Source organism: Pinus tabuliformis, chromosome J, assembly GCF_031772625.1.
Source record: "Pinus tabuliformis cultivar Carrire ecotype Pingquan chromosome J, CPIR1, whole genome shotgun sequence".
Lineage (NCBI taxonomy): Eukaryota > Viridiplantae > Streptophyta > Pinopsida > Pinales > Pinaceae > Pinus > Pinus tabuliformis.
In genome coordinates, this window is record NC_142295.1 from 487,561,859 (window position 1) to 487,576,180 (window position 14,322).

Sequence of the window (14,322 nt, forward strand, 5' to 3'; positions counted from 1 at the left end):
TCAATCTAACAACTCCAAGTTAGCTGTCCAAGCCCCTTGCGCAGCCTGTAACTCGCTTAGCTTAGAACTTCTGCTACTCAAGTTGTTTTGCCTGCTGCTGCTTTGGAAACGATCCTCCTAGCTTTCTGGAAATTTTCCTAGCTTTTGGCAATTGAATCCATCTCCAACTTAGCTAAATCGAACTACCTCTTTGAGGCTCGTCGCAGGCCTTGCGCAACCTCCTAGAGAAATAATACGACCTCCTCTCCTGACTCTCCAGAACTGGAATTCCATCTCCAGAATCACTGTCTTTGCCCCTCTGCGTCCCTTCTGGCTCGAACTCTCTTCCTCTTCCTCTGCTTGACTTCTAAAGTTGGATAGCTCAACTTGCCAAGGAACTCGCTCTACTGGCTCTCACTCAGTGTGTTCTCCATCAACCCCATCGACCTATTCTTATAGTCTCAAGTTGAGACTTCAACGACCAAGATTAAACCTTGATGACCGAGATCATCTCCAAGTCGATCCATGTGAGTTTATAGAGCATTCTCACCTTTCTCAATTAATACCTATTAATTAATCGATGTCCTTAAGACTTACGTAGTTTTAAATTTCTGATCAATTAATTTAATTGAGGTATCTCTAGGTGGAATTTCCAGAAATGATTTCAGGGTTTTGAAGAACTCATGTGTTTTAGCCTCTCCACAAAGTTTGAGACTAGAACACCATCCGATGCTACAAAAAATAACACTCCCTCTTAGCGAGGAAGGTGTTCTCTAACGCTGCACTGCTACAACACCTTGTATCTGCATCATCTCCCATACACGCCGCTAATGTTTGACAAATGTAGCTGTCTGCCACTGTCTACCAACCACTGTGCTACTCTGATTCATCTGCCATCAACTGTAGCTGAACCATGCTACATCTGTGTCACTGTTGACACTGCACTGTACAACCTGTGTTGTTGCCAACTTTGCATCTACACTGTGACCCAACTAACACTCCCTCTCACTGTTGCTAGTGCTACTCCAACCATTGCAATTGAGAAGCATCCAAAATACTGAACCAACTTTGATCAGACAAAACCAAACTATTGATTTTCTAGTAACAGAAAATACTAGAATAATTTTCAAATTGATAACTACTTCCAATGATACAATTTGACTTCTTTAGAACATTCCAATAAGTAAGCAATTATACTTGAAAATTTCAACCATTAACATTAAGATCCATAGAGCAGTAGAGATCACAATAAGACAATGAACAAGAGACACGATATTACCTTGGGAAAACCCCACCTTAAGGGGAAAAACCCGACAAAATTTCCTTATGAGATAATGTCTAATTCAATCCGATTTGTACATTTGTCAAAATAGCATATCTTTGACAAGATTCTTTATCAAGACAAATAGACAAATACTGACCAGCAAGATGACATCCCACAAGTGCCAAGCCAACCCTCCAAGATCCAATACAGGGTTCCCTTCAATTTTGTCCACAGTGAGGTCTGTAATTAGATCAACCATAAATCTCCAAGTGGGCCGAACTTCAGCCTTTTCCTCAGCCTCGAAACTCGGATGATGCCACAAACAATAGTGCCTCAGACCTTTGCTTTAGCCACAGAAACAAGTGCCTCAGACGTCGCATATCACAAAGATTAGGTGCCTCAGTGTTCACATAAGCCTCAGACCAGATGATCCAAAATCCGTGCTTGAAGGAGAGCAAATAGGCTCAATTTATAGTGATTCATCCATGCGAAGAGGTGTGTCCCTTGGGCAGGCCAATTTGATCTTGGAGGGGTCGACTTGAACACTTGTGGGGTAAATATAAATTCAATTTTTCTCTTTTGATTTTATTGATGAAAATACCAACTGAAGCTACCAATTCCAATAGAAACTATCTTGGAGACATGCTTAGGGCAAACCTTGATCAGTCTATGAAGAGACTTTAGATTGTTTTATGAGCAAAGTTTGCACTAGGTTGAGAGAAGACTTGGATCAGATTTTGTATCAGATTTTGAAGTGTTTTGAAGCCTCTCTTTTGTGGACAAACTTGATTTTCTTTGTAGCAGTTTTGAAGATTTTTGTAGCAGCATGTAAAGCATCTTTGGAGCAGTTTGTGAAGAAGTTTATTGTAGTAGTGTTGAAGTTATTTGTATGATGTTTTTAAGCAGTCTTTGAAGCAAGTTGAAAGTTGGAGCCTTGTTGAAGTTTAGTTCAAGGTTGGAGCCTTGTGAAAGACCAAGTTGGAGCCTGGATTCGTCGTGAGGATTGGAGTCCTCATTCAAGGCTGGAGCCTTGAAGAAGATAGAGATTCTATTGTATAGGTTGGAGCCTGATTTTTTTTGTGTGTAAAAGGATTGGAGTCCTTACTTCATTCATTAATAAAATTATTTTCTTGTTCTATTTCTTGTGCTATACTTTAATTTGTGATAAAATCTTAATTGGCATAAAATAACAATTGAAAGAAATACTGATTCACCACCCTCTCAGTGTTTCCAACAAAAAGATTTATGGATGATTTGATGTGAGGCACCTTGCTTGGAGATTTAATTGCTGAAATATTTTGTTGATAATATGATTGATAAAGCTTGTTCATGTGGCCAAGAGCAATGTTATTGGGACCAACCCCTAGGGCCCTCTCCCCACTAGGAATTGCGCTTCAAGTGGGAGTGTTTAGGGGGCACTCTTGGCAATATGGATGAATTTGAGACACTCCCTACCCTTATGGGAGCGTGGCGCTCCCTAGGATAGTCTTGGAGCCAAGGAGTGTGCTCCCAAAGTGCTCTTTGGACTCTCCATAGGTGCTCCTTGGACTCTCCCTAGGAACTCTCTAGATGCTCCCTAGTGGTTATGTTAAGCTTTTTCTAGCATATTTTAAGGCTTAGAATAGGTTGTTTTATCGAAATTGGATGGTATGGGCTAATGTCCCTAGAGGATAGAGGTAGAGGAATGGGCTAGACAAGAGGTGAAGAACGAAGGATGATACTAATGATGAGGACCCTGATATGAGCGAAGGTGTAACATTACTTGTCAAGGAGTGGTAGTACATGCATAGTGGTGCTACCCCACAACTAGAACATTTGGCGAAATGGTTGCTTTCACAAGTGGTGAACACTTCTTCTATAGTGAGGTGTTTAACAACTAGCTTAGTTTATTGTTTTGTACTTTTTGGTCTTCATACTTCAGTGTGTAGATGGCCTATTTTGTAAACATAACTATTTGGTCATGTTATTGTTGACAATTGCTAGATAACCTATTTCATTCCATAAGTTAATGGTCTACTTTCTATTATATGGCTTAAAAATTTGTATGTTTGTTTGTAATTGATAGAATCTAGATTCTAGATGGTTGATGCTCGAATGATTAATCATTAATGTATTATGCATGCCATTTCTACCTTCACTAATGTTGAAATATGTATGTTTTCATGTATTCTACAACTAATTTATCATTTTGCATGTTTTCTTAATATAAATGCAATATAATCTCTCTCTCTAAAATAGATGCTCCCAAGATGCTCCACTCTTGAGGTTTCTTGGAAAATGACGTTACTGATGCTCTCGCTTCACTCCAAACTTTGGAAACTATGGTCAAGAATGTTGATTTTTCATGACTTTATAATCTGATAATTACTTCCAATGATTTCTTAATTAATTCTTCTTGTGTTACATTGATCATTAAGCAATTATACATAGAAAATATCAACTGTAAAACAATAATGATTGTAGTATCATGAAGAGAACCAAAAACAAGAGACAAAATTTTTTACCCAGGGAAAAGCCTAACTAGGGAAAATCCCAACAACTTTTTCTTAGAGAATTTGTCCAATTCAACAAGAGATACAATATGATATTTTCCCAGTTAAACAAGGTCAAACTGACCAACAACTAACACAGGTCAAACCTAGTCAAACTACCCACAAAATAGCCTTAGTCAACCTGCAGTCAAACTGCCAGAGAGAGGTCAAATTTTGTCCTCCTGCTACTGCCCATAAAGCTCAGTTTGTTGCCCAAAAGTCTACCTAGAAATATTTGGGTTGCTGCTCAAAAGATTCAGTGGTCAACGCAGGTCAAACATCGTCCTTTTACCCTCTCTCTTCTTTGCACGTGTGTTAAGTTATGGTATGTTCTATGCTTATAACAGTTTACTTCTTTTCTTTATTATATTCCAAAGATTAGCAATCACACGTACATAAAGTAAAGTGCAGATAGAACATTAAACGATCGACAGAAAACAAGCCAAGACAAGAGACACAAGATGTGGCGGCTAGCCAGGGACAAACCCCACAATGTGTGGGGAAACCCTTTGATCAAATCTTCTTTTATCTTCAATAATTCAGCAGAGAGAAATAGTACAATAAATTTGATTCATATCAGCAGTAGCAAACCCTAGATCAATAGCATCAGCATTAGCGCTTCATTATCAAACTAGGGCAGACGATATCTTGCAAACCGTTCGTCGGATTGACTTCATTCCACCACCAAAAGTTGCGGCTTTCAGAGGAGGTTCAGATGAACCTACAACGCAGTTCCAAAGAGGAGATCTTCTAGGCCACGCAAGTCAATCTTTACTTCTGCAGTTGCAGCTTCAGTTTCAGCAGTTTCCGACTTCACATGTGTGAGAGAGAGACCCATTTCAGCGCAGTAGAGAAGAGACTCATTTCTGCGTAGTAGAGAGAGAGAGAGAGATGTGATGAGATGAATGAGTCCAAATGAGGAAAAGTCCTCTTATATTTATACACAATGTTGGTGGGTGAATAGATGCGACTGTTGGGCTTCTGAGCCTACATGAGTTGTAGGTCGGCTTGATAATAATTCCATAATCAAAATAAATTCATATCTCCATGAATACTTATTGGAATCGGATGATCTTTATATCAATCCTACACCTCTCGACGAGAGGAATCTAATAAAAATATTATCAGCCATGAATAAGATGACCCACATGAAGTTTTGCCTTGGTTGCCAATTTTAACTCTCCCTCTCAACCATGGAGAACTTCATCTGCAATCTGTCTATCGGTCGTTACTATTCATCCATCAAATGCACTGCCCTGTACAGCCTGACCCTTGCCCTGCTCTGCTCTATTCTGCCTGTTCTGCTTTGTCTTGTTCTGCCCTGCACTGATCTGTACTGTTTTGCTCTGTTCTGCTCTGCTCTTGCATTGTTCTGTTCTGCTCTGCTTTTGTCCGAATTATGAAGAAGAAGAAATGATCGAGGATGTATCATACTAACTCAAAGTCAGTCTCAAAGTATGTACCACTGGTCCCAGACTAGTCTCAACCAACCCGAAGTCAGTGTCATAGTGAGTACAACTCCACTGGTCCTAGACTAGTATCATCCTCCACTGACTCAAAGTCAGTCTCAGAGTGCGTACCACTGGTCCCAGACCAGTCTCAGCTGACCCGAAGTCAGCTTCATAGTAAGTACCACTCCTACCACTGGTCCCAGACCAATATCGTAGTCTCAGAGAGTGTACCACTGGTCCCAGACCAGTCTCAACTGACCCGAAGTCAGCGTCATAGTATGTACCACTCTCACTGGTCCCAGACCAGTACTGCACTGACACGAAGTCAGTCTCGGAGTATGTACCACTGGTCCCAGACCAATCTCAACCGACCCGAAGTCAGCGTCATAGTATGGTACAACTCCTACCACTGGTCCCAGACCAGTATCGCAGTCTCAGAGAGTGTACCACTGGTCCCAGACCAGTCTCAACCGACCCGAAGTCAGCGTCATAGTATGTACCACTCTCACTGGTCCCAGACTAGTACTGCACTGACACGAAGTCAGTCTCGGAGTATGTACTACTGGTCCCAGACTAGTCTCAACCGACCCGAAGTCAGCGTCATAGTATGGTACAACTCCTACCACTGGTCCCAGACCAGTATCATTGATCCCAGATCAATGGAGGTCATCCTAGCGTAGGGAGTACGGTAGATACAATGATGCGTCCATCGGTACTACTATGGTCCCTAACTTCATTTCCCTGCTCATTGATCAGATGAGAGGTACTTCCCATGAGTCCCAGACTGCATGGGTAGGATGCCTCAACAAGAGAACTAATCAATCCTGTCCTCACAGGAGAACACATCAATCCTGCTACAATCGCCGTGGAGAACACATCAATCCAGGCTGCCATGGAGAACACATCAATCCAGGCCTCACAGGAGAACTGATCATCCTGCTACACAGGAGAGCGAATCATCCTGTTCCACAAGAGAGCGAATCATCTTGTCCCACAAGAGAGCGAATCATCTTGTTCCAGTGTGCACCACCAGGGGAGGGTGAGTCACCCTGTGGTCATATGTTGCTCCAATAGGAACCACAAGCCATCAGAGCTCCCAGAGCTCAATGTATGCAACATGCAAGACCCTTGTACAAAGGTTTCTTGCCGACTCCAAGTCGTTTGGGAAAATCACTGATTAGATCTTTCCTCGGGGCTTTGACAAGGTGTATCAACCTGTACATCATCTTAATGTGATTGAGCTTCCTTGCTCATCGACTTACCATATCCTAGATGATGTCTATCTGCTGGAGCAATTGACGAATACGGGATTCCTCAATAATCGAATCCCACCTCTGGTTGTTACAGAGAATCACAGTGGTATCCAATGTAAATCCAAACAGCTCATTGAAGAGCTTTCGCAACCAGACTGCCTCACACGAGGTTATGCTAGCAACAATATATCCTGCTTCTGCGGTGCTCAAAGCCACCGACTTCTGCTTCCTGCTCATCCAGGATTCGAAGCAGATCCCAAGGTGAAACAGTACCCGGAAGTGCTCTTACGGTCCACCACACTGCCTGCCCAATCAACATCAGTATATCCAAGTAGTCTCACATCTCCGGCAGTGTATCTTAATCCATGAGAGATTGTGTCCTGAAGACATCTCAGAAGATTCCTGGCATCAATCCAGTGAGGCTCAACCAAATATGAGCTCACAATGCTAACTGCAAAACATATGTTCGGGCGGAGGTTCTCGAAGAACATCAATGCAAATGAGTTTTTGAAACTCAGAGGCATTTCCCAAGTCTGGTCCGACATCACTACCATATAACTTCTAAAAGTTAAGATCCTCGAGGTAGTCACAGGCTTGCAGTCCATCATACCGAATCTTTCCAATATATTTACCACATATTTTCCTTGAGATAGGAAAATTTCCCTTGGCTTCTGCCACACTTCAAGTCCTTGGTCCTTCATTTCAAATTCAGAAGCCATCTCCCTCTTACATTTGTGAATGAGAGGGTTTGCACCTGTTAGAAAGAGGTCATCCACATACAACACCAGTATGAGAGGCTTGTCATCTTCAACCTTAAAGTAAAGGTTATGATTAGCTTCACTCCTAGTGAATCCCAGCTTCATCAAGTAGCTATCGATCCTTTCATACCATGCTCGGGGTGCTTGCTTCAGCCCATAGAGAGCCTTCTTCAACCTGCATACATGAGATTTTCAATCCTAAATCTCAAATCCTTCAGGTTGCTCCACATAGACCTCTTCTTTGATAGAACCATGCAAGAACGCGGTCTTAACATCCATCTGATGTAGGTTCCATCCTTGTGAAGCCACAAGGGCTATGATCAAGCGGATGGTCGTATATCTGGCAATAGGTGCAAATATCATAGTCTATACCTCCCTTCTGGGATAAACCACAAGCAACAAAATGAACCTTATACTTTTCCATACTTCCATTTGCTGCATGTTTTATCTTGTAAAGCCATTTTGAAGTAACAATTGTCTTGTCCAGGGTCTGGGAACTACTTCCCAGACATCATTCTCCATAATAGACTCATATTCTATGGTCATAGCATCCTTCCATAGTTAATGCTTGATGACATCTGAGAATGATGAAGGTTCATTTTGTATGATCGTGCTCATGATGGTCAGGTATCCCTGATACGTGTTAAGTTTCTTACTTTGATGGAAGGTTCCTCAGGGTGCAGCATGTCCTTCAACATCATCAAGTATCCCCCTAAGCCATGAAGGCCTCTTCCTAGAAGAGGAAGGCTCATGTGGATGAGGATCAATCCTTTTCTTTCGGTTCCCTGGTGTCGGCTTCTTGAGAGCTACTCAAAGTCAACAGATTGTCCACCTTGCTGAGAGCCATATCTTTGTCAAAGGTGACATCATGACTAATCACGACTTCCCTTTGACCGGTGGTGAACATTTCTTCAGGAGTTTAAGAACCCAATGCTTGATGAGGGCATCGATTTTGTACATATACGGCGGTGATTGTAGTTTCAGCCCATAGAAACTTTGGAAGTCTTTGATCATGTAGCATGGCCCGGGCAGCTTCCATCATCGTGTGGTTCTTCCTTCCCACCACACCATTCTGCTTAGGAGTATGTGGTGTAGTAGTCTCCCTCTTAATGCCAACCTCAGGTGTGCCTGAGTAAACCAATTGTAATATATTGGAGGTCTTGCTTTGGCTTGAGGGGAATGGTCCCCTTTTGAGCTTTCCTTTGGCACATTCCGGACATACACCTTTTTTCTCTACTTGGAATTCGGGCATCCCTGTTACCATCTGTCTTACATCGGGTAGAGCTTTGTAATGAAGGTGGGCAAACCTCCGATGCCAAAGTTCGGACTAAAGAGTTGTGTCACAAGACATGACACCTAGCGGACTTCCATCGACCTGATATAATGAATCAACACTAAACCCAAGAGTAAAGGCATATTTAACATTATTTTTCTATATACATACCTTGCCATTGCTGAAGGTTACCTTGTAGCCTCTGTCTTCCATTGCCAAGATGGACACTAGGTTCCTTTTGAGGTCAGGTGCATTTAATACATCCTAGAATTTCTAGCCTTCTTGAATGCTTGTCCTCTTCCTTGATTCCTAGCTCTCCTCTTACCTTTGCTGTTGAATTTGTCATTCCTTTGATTGCCATCAGAGGGATTTTGAGTTGCACCACTGCATACTGTACCATGCTTCTCTAATCATGATTATCATCATGCTGCCCATGTCCATGATTTTATCCATCATAATGCTGCTCAAACTAGTGTGCATCATCATCATGCTATCCTATATGTCCATGATCTCATGTTGCCCTTTATGTCCATGATCTCATTCATCATGATGCTCATGATCTCATACATAGTGACTTGCTTTATCGCAAATGTAACATCGTCATTTTCTTCTAGCCTTAGGTCCAACCTTTCCTTTTGATTTAGTCCCGGAATTATTTCTTTTCTTTGCATGAGAAGAAAAGGCAACAGGAGGACCTTTAGGCATGGGCATTTCTTGCACTTCTTCCCTTGTTTCTTCTTGAATGCATCTAGCCATTAATTCCTCGAAACCAGGAATTACATTATAGTTCAAAAGAGTAGTCCTGAACACATACCATTCAAATGGCAATCCTCCAAGAGTTGTGAGTGCCATTTCTCTGTCAGTAATAGTTTCCCCAATAGATAGGAGATCGTTCTTGATCTCGGTGATTCTTAAGAAGTATGCTTGCATACTTTCATCTTTACCCTTCTTGATTTCCCTCAGCTTATTTCTAAGAAACAAAAACTTGATTTGCATCATTAACTTTAAATAAACTCACCAGTCTATTGTAGATTTCCTTGGAGGTGTCCAGTTTAGAGATGTAGGCCACCAAGTGCTTGTCGACAGAGTCCCGGATGATCTTCTATTGTTTTGACTTCTCCATTTTTTCATTTGTTCCAGGCAGCAGTGGATGCATTTGATGGAGGCTCAACAATATTGCCTCTCACATGATCCAACACTCCTTGATTCTCAAGGGTTAGATCGATAGACATCTTCCATCCGTGATAGTCAGCTTTCTCACGGAGCTTGTCTTCAGCAGGAAAGAGTGTTGAGGACCCCATAGTTCTTTTAGGATAGCCTTGCCAATATTCTCTTCGATGATTGCTCTTGCTCTTGCTCGAGCTTTGTCTTCACCTCAGCTCTGATACCATGTTAAGTTATGGTATGTTCTATGCTTATAACAGTTTACTTCTTTTCCTTATTATATTCCAAAGATTAGCAATCACACATACATAAAGTAAAGTGCAGATAGAACATTAAACGATTGACAGAAAACAAGCCAAGACAAGATACACAAGATGTGGCGGCTAGCCAGGGACAAACCCCACAATGTGTGGGGAAACCCTTTGATCAAATCTTCTTTTATCTTCAATAATTCAGTAGAGAGAAATAGTACAATAAATCTGATTCATATCAGCAGTAGCAAACCCTAGATCAATAGCATCAGCATTAGCGGCTTCATTATCAAACTAGGGCAGACGATATCTTGCAAACCGTTCGTCGGATTGACTTCATTCCACCACCAAAAGTTGAGGCTTTCAGAGGAGGTTTAGATGAACCTACATCGCAGTTCCAAAGAGGAGATCTTCTAGGCCACGCAAGTCAATCTTTACTTCTGCAGTTGCAGCTTCAGTTTCAGCAGTTTTCGGCTTCACATGTGTGAGAGAGAGACCCATTTCAGCGCAGTAGAGAAGAGACTCATTTTTGCGTAGTAGAGAGAGAGAGATGTGATGAGATGAGTGAGTCCAAATGAGGAAAAGTCCTCTTATATTTATACACAACGTTGGTGGGTGAATAGATGCGACTGTTGGGCTTCTGAGCCTACATGAGTTGTAGGTCGGCTTGATAATAATTCCATAATCAAAATAAATTCATATCTCCATGAATACTTATCGGAATCGGATGATCTTTATATCAATCCTACACCTCTTGACGAGAGGAATCTAATAAAAATATTATCAGCCATGAATAAGATGACCCACATGAAGTTTTGCCCTGGTTTCTAATTTTAACAACGTGTGAACAGAAACAAATGATTTTTGTTGATTTGAATTGCTTCAAATGAGTGAGGACGAATGACAATATATGGTTGTTGGAGCCAAATAGGTGTGTCTTTTCACTAAGCTGACTTGTACTTCTTGGAGGGTCGACTTGACTTTTTGGAGGCAAAATTTGAAATTCAAAATGTCTTTTTCCCTCTTTTATTTGGAGCCGACTTAAAATCAAATTTATATTTTCATTCTCTTTTAATTTTGTGAGCTTATACAATAAATGAATATTAACCACAACTACCAAAATTTCAACACTCCCTCTTAGCTAGGGAGGGATTCACCTTGACTTCTTTAGATGTTTTTGTGTTAAAAAAGAATTCTCTATCCCAAGAAAAGGTTGAATGAGCTCAGCTATGTTGATAAATCCATCCACCTAATGTTCATACCAGAACCACGTGGGAAGCATTTCGCATTAGCATCATGCAAAGGGATCTAGTCTCCCATGAGACATTTACCCTTTGCAAATGGATACAGTCACCCACAAGCCAATTACCCATTGGCTCATTAGGTACCCATTGACACAAGACTAGTCCTTGTTTCACCAACCCACCAAGTCGTCACTTGGAACCATGTCAGGTACCCTCTAACAAATGGTGAAACCTTGGGCCCATTTACCATTCCCACATGTCGTCGAATGCTATTGAATGGTAAAAATACTTGCCCAATGCTATGAGGCACTCACTCAACCCACTAGCCAAATAACCATTGGAAATATGGTTAGGTAACACCTGACCGGGGGAGCACTCTAGGCCTTGATGCTCACTGAGCCAATCTTCCTAGCCACATTACATGGCTCCTAGTCACTACCCATGACCTGGTCAATACCCTTGACCTAGGGAGAATCTATGCCCCTTGATGCTACAACATCAACACTCCCTTTAACCAAAGGAAGCATTCTCAACCACTCCAAGATTTTCCTTGAAGTATACAAACTTCATCTTGAGACAGAGGCTTTGTGAGAATATCAACAACCTATTCATCTATAGAAATGTATTGGAGCCTCATTGCTCCCTTTTGTACTATGTTCCGGATGTGGTGGTACCATGATCTCGATGTTTTTCGACCTGTCATCATGGTCGTCTCCAACACTTGATCAAACAATCCTACGAGTAGCTTCTGAAGCCATAATGCTTCATAATTCGCCAAACAAGCTGCAATATGCTTAGCTTCTGCAGCGCTGAGTGCGACAAATGTCTGCTTCCTGCTCATCCAGGGTGAATCCAAACTGAAATAACCCGATGTGCTCTTCCTGTCTTCAGTACTTCTTGCCCAATCGTAATCTATGAATCTATGCAACTGTACTTCACCATTTGAGACATATCTCAATCCATATCCAACTGTACCATGCTAGTACCTCGACGCATGTTGTGCCACAACTACTTTCTAATCACCCTGACTGGGTGCTCCCTTTGACATTGAAATAAATCCCGTTGTGGAAATCCTGGCTTCTCCCTCTGCCACTCAGCTTCTTCATATTAGTTACCATGGGATTGGCAGTCGGTTGTCCATCATCCCAAATCTTTGAAGGATCGTAATAATATGCTTCCTTTAACCAAGGAAGGTCTCACCCGACTTCTGCCACACTTCTAGTCCCAAGAAGTAATGTATCCAATCTTGAACTTAGAGGTCAACTCCCTCTGACATTGAAGCAGGGCTTGACAGCTCCCTCTATCACGAAGGCAAATCCTCCTTCCATTGCCACTCCCTTTTTTACGTGAGTACTTGTACTGCCATTAGAAACAAGTCATATAATAACAAGATCAACCAAGAGTCATCAGATATCCATCAATCCAAGAATATTATGCCTAAGGTCCGTACAAAGCTTTCTTCAGTTTGTAGATATGAGATTTCCTCTCATGTACATCAAAACCCTAAGGTAGCTCTATGTATACTTCTTCCTCCATTACTCGATCGAGGAAAGCGGTCTTTACACTCATTTGATGTAACCGTCAACAAAAGTAGTAGAAATAATAGTTCTAATAGAAGTGTACCTGACAATTGGAGCAAATGTCTTCTCATAGTCCTTTCCCTCTTTCTAGGAGAATCCTCACGAATCTTGCTTTGTACTTCTCTCTGTTGCCATCTATCGTATACTTCATCTTGTAGATCCACTTGAAAGTCACCACTGACTTCTCTTCAGCACAATTTCCTCCATCAGGGCATCCTTCAAACTTGCTGCCCTGCTTGCTCCCTCTGAACTAGGAGCTCTTTCGGTCATCAGTTTCGGTTCGAGATGTCAATACAATTTCTCCCTCTTGAGCACAAATCACTCTGGGAGAGTCGTCTTGTCACAAGCTTTGCATTGTTCTTCTTGATGCTTCCATCAACTGCTAGAGCCTTGACAACCTTCACGATGTACCTGCATCCCTCATTAGGAGGTCATGGAAGAAACGATTATAACCAAGCAAAAAGATACAAAGGCAAGAGGTTAACCAATAATAATCAAAGAAGTGATATAAAGTACTTATCTTTTGAGGATTGTAGGGAATTGTTAACTCCCTCTTGATTCTTGCCTTCTTGCAGAAATCATTGAAATCCATTTGCATCTCATCAAGATAGAAATGCTTGTCGTCATCCTTATCATCAACATGTTGCTTTCCTTTCCTTTTTGGAATGAGCTAGGGTTTCTTCTTTTAGTGGAAACATTGATCTAGATCTATCTCTAGGGTTTTATCCACAAACCCTAGGGTTTTCTCATTCAAGACTTCTAGTCTTCTAGGGTTTACAAACCCTAAGATTTCCAAATTTCATCTACACCTTTTGTAAGTCCAACAAACTTTGGCACATGCAAATTTTCTTGTTGTAGCCAATATAGATGGGATAATTCATCAATTTCATGTCCAGAACCATTAGTGGAAAATGTGCTATAGAGTCCCCATGCCTTTGCAGATGAAATCCATCGTGTCATCGATCAATCAAGGATGTCCCATCTTGGTGACAGTCCAAACAAATGTATCAAGATTAATGATTCATTATAACTTTTGCAAGGCTTGTACCATGCGTCTTAAAATGAAGATCCTCAATCTTAGTCTCTGATTATTCTCTTCAGCCTTTACCCATGAAACTTGACTTTGAAGGTGGACTGAAAACAACTCTAAATTCAAGTCCTTAAACTGTGATTCAGTGGTCTCAACTTGGTTCAGATGACCCTCAGAAATTGATGTATAATCCATCCTCTTCTCCTGTCAACTTTTATACCTTTAATGCAGGCATGAACAAGATCAATATTCACAGGGCTACTGTGGCCCTAATATTACAATAGACTCAGCCTCAAAGGTGCCTTGAAAATGCCTTAGAATAACCCAAACTTTATCTGCAAAAAGGAGTGAATGTATGCCATAGGAGGGGAGGTTGAAGGTGCCTCAGATTTGACCTAAACTAGGGCCGAGAACATGCTCTGAAGAAAATTGAACTTAGACTTAGATAACTCAGAACTTGAATTAGAAAATGGTCTCAGGAAGTGTTAATTTTAGCAGCTCAGGGACAAATTCCCACCTTTGGACAATCTTCCCCTTCAAGGAT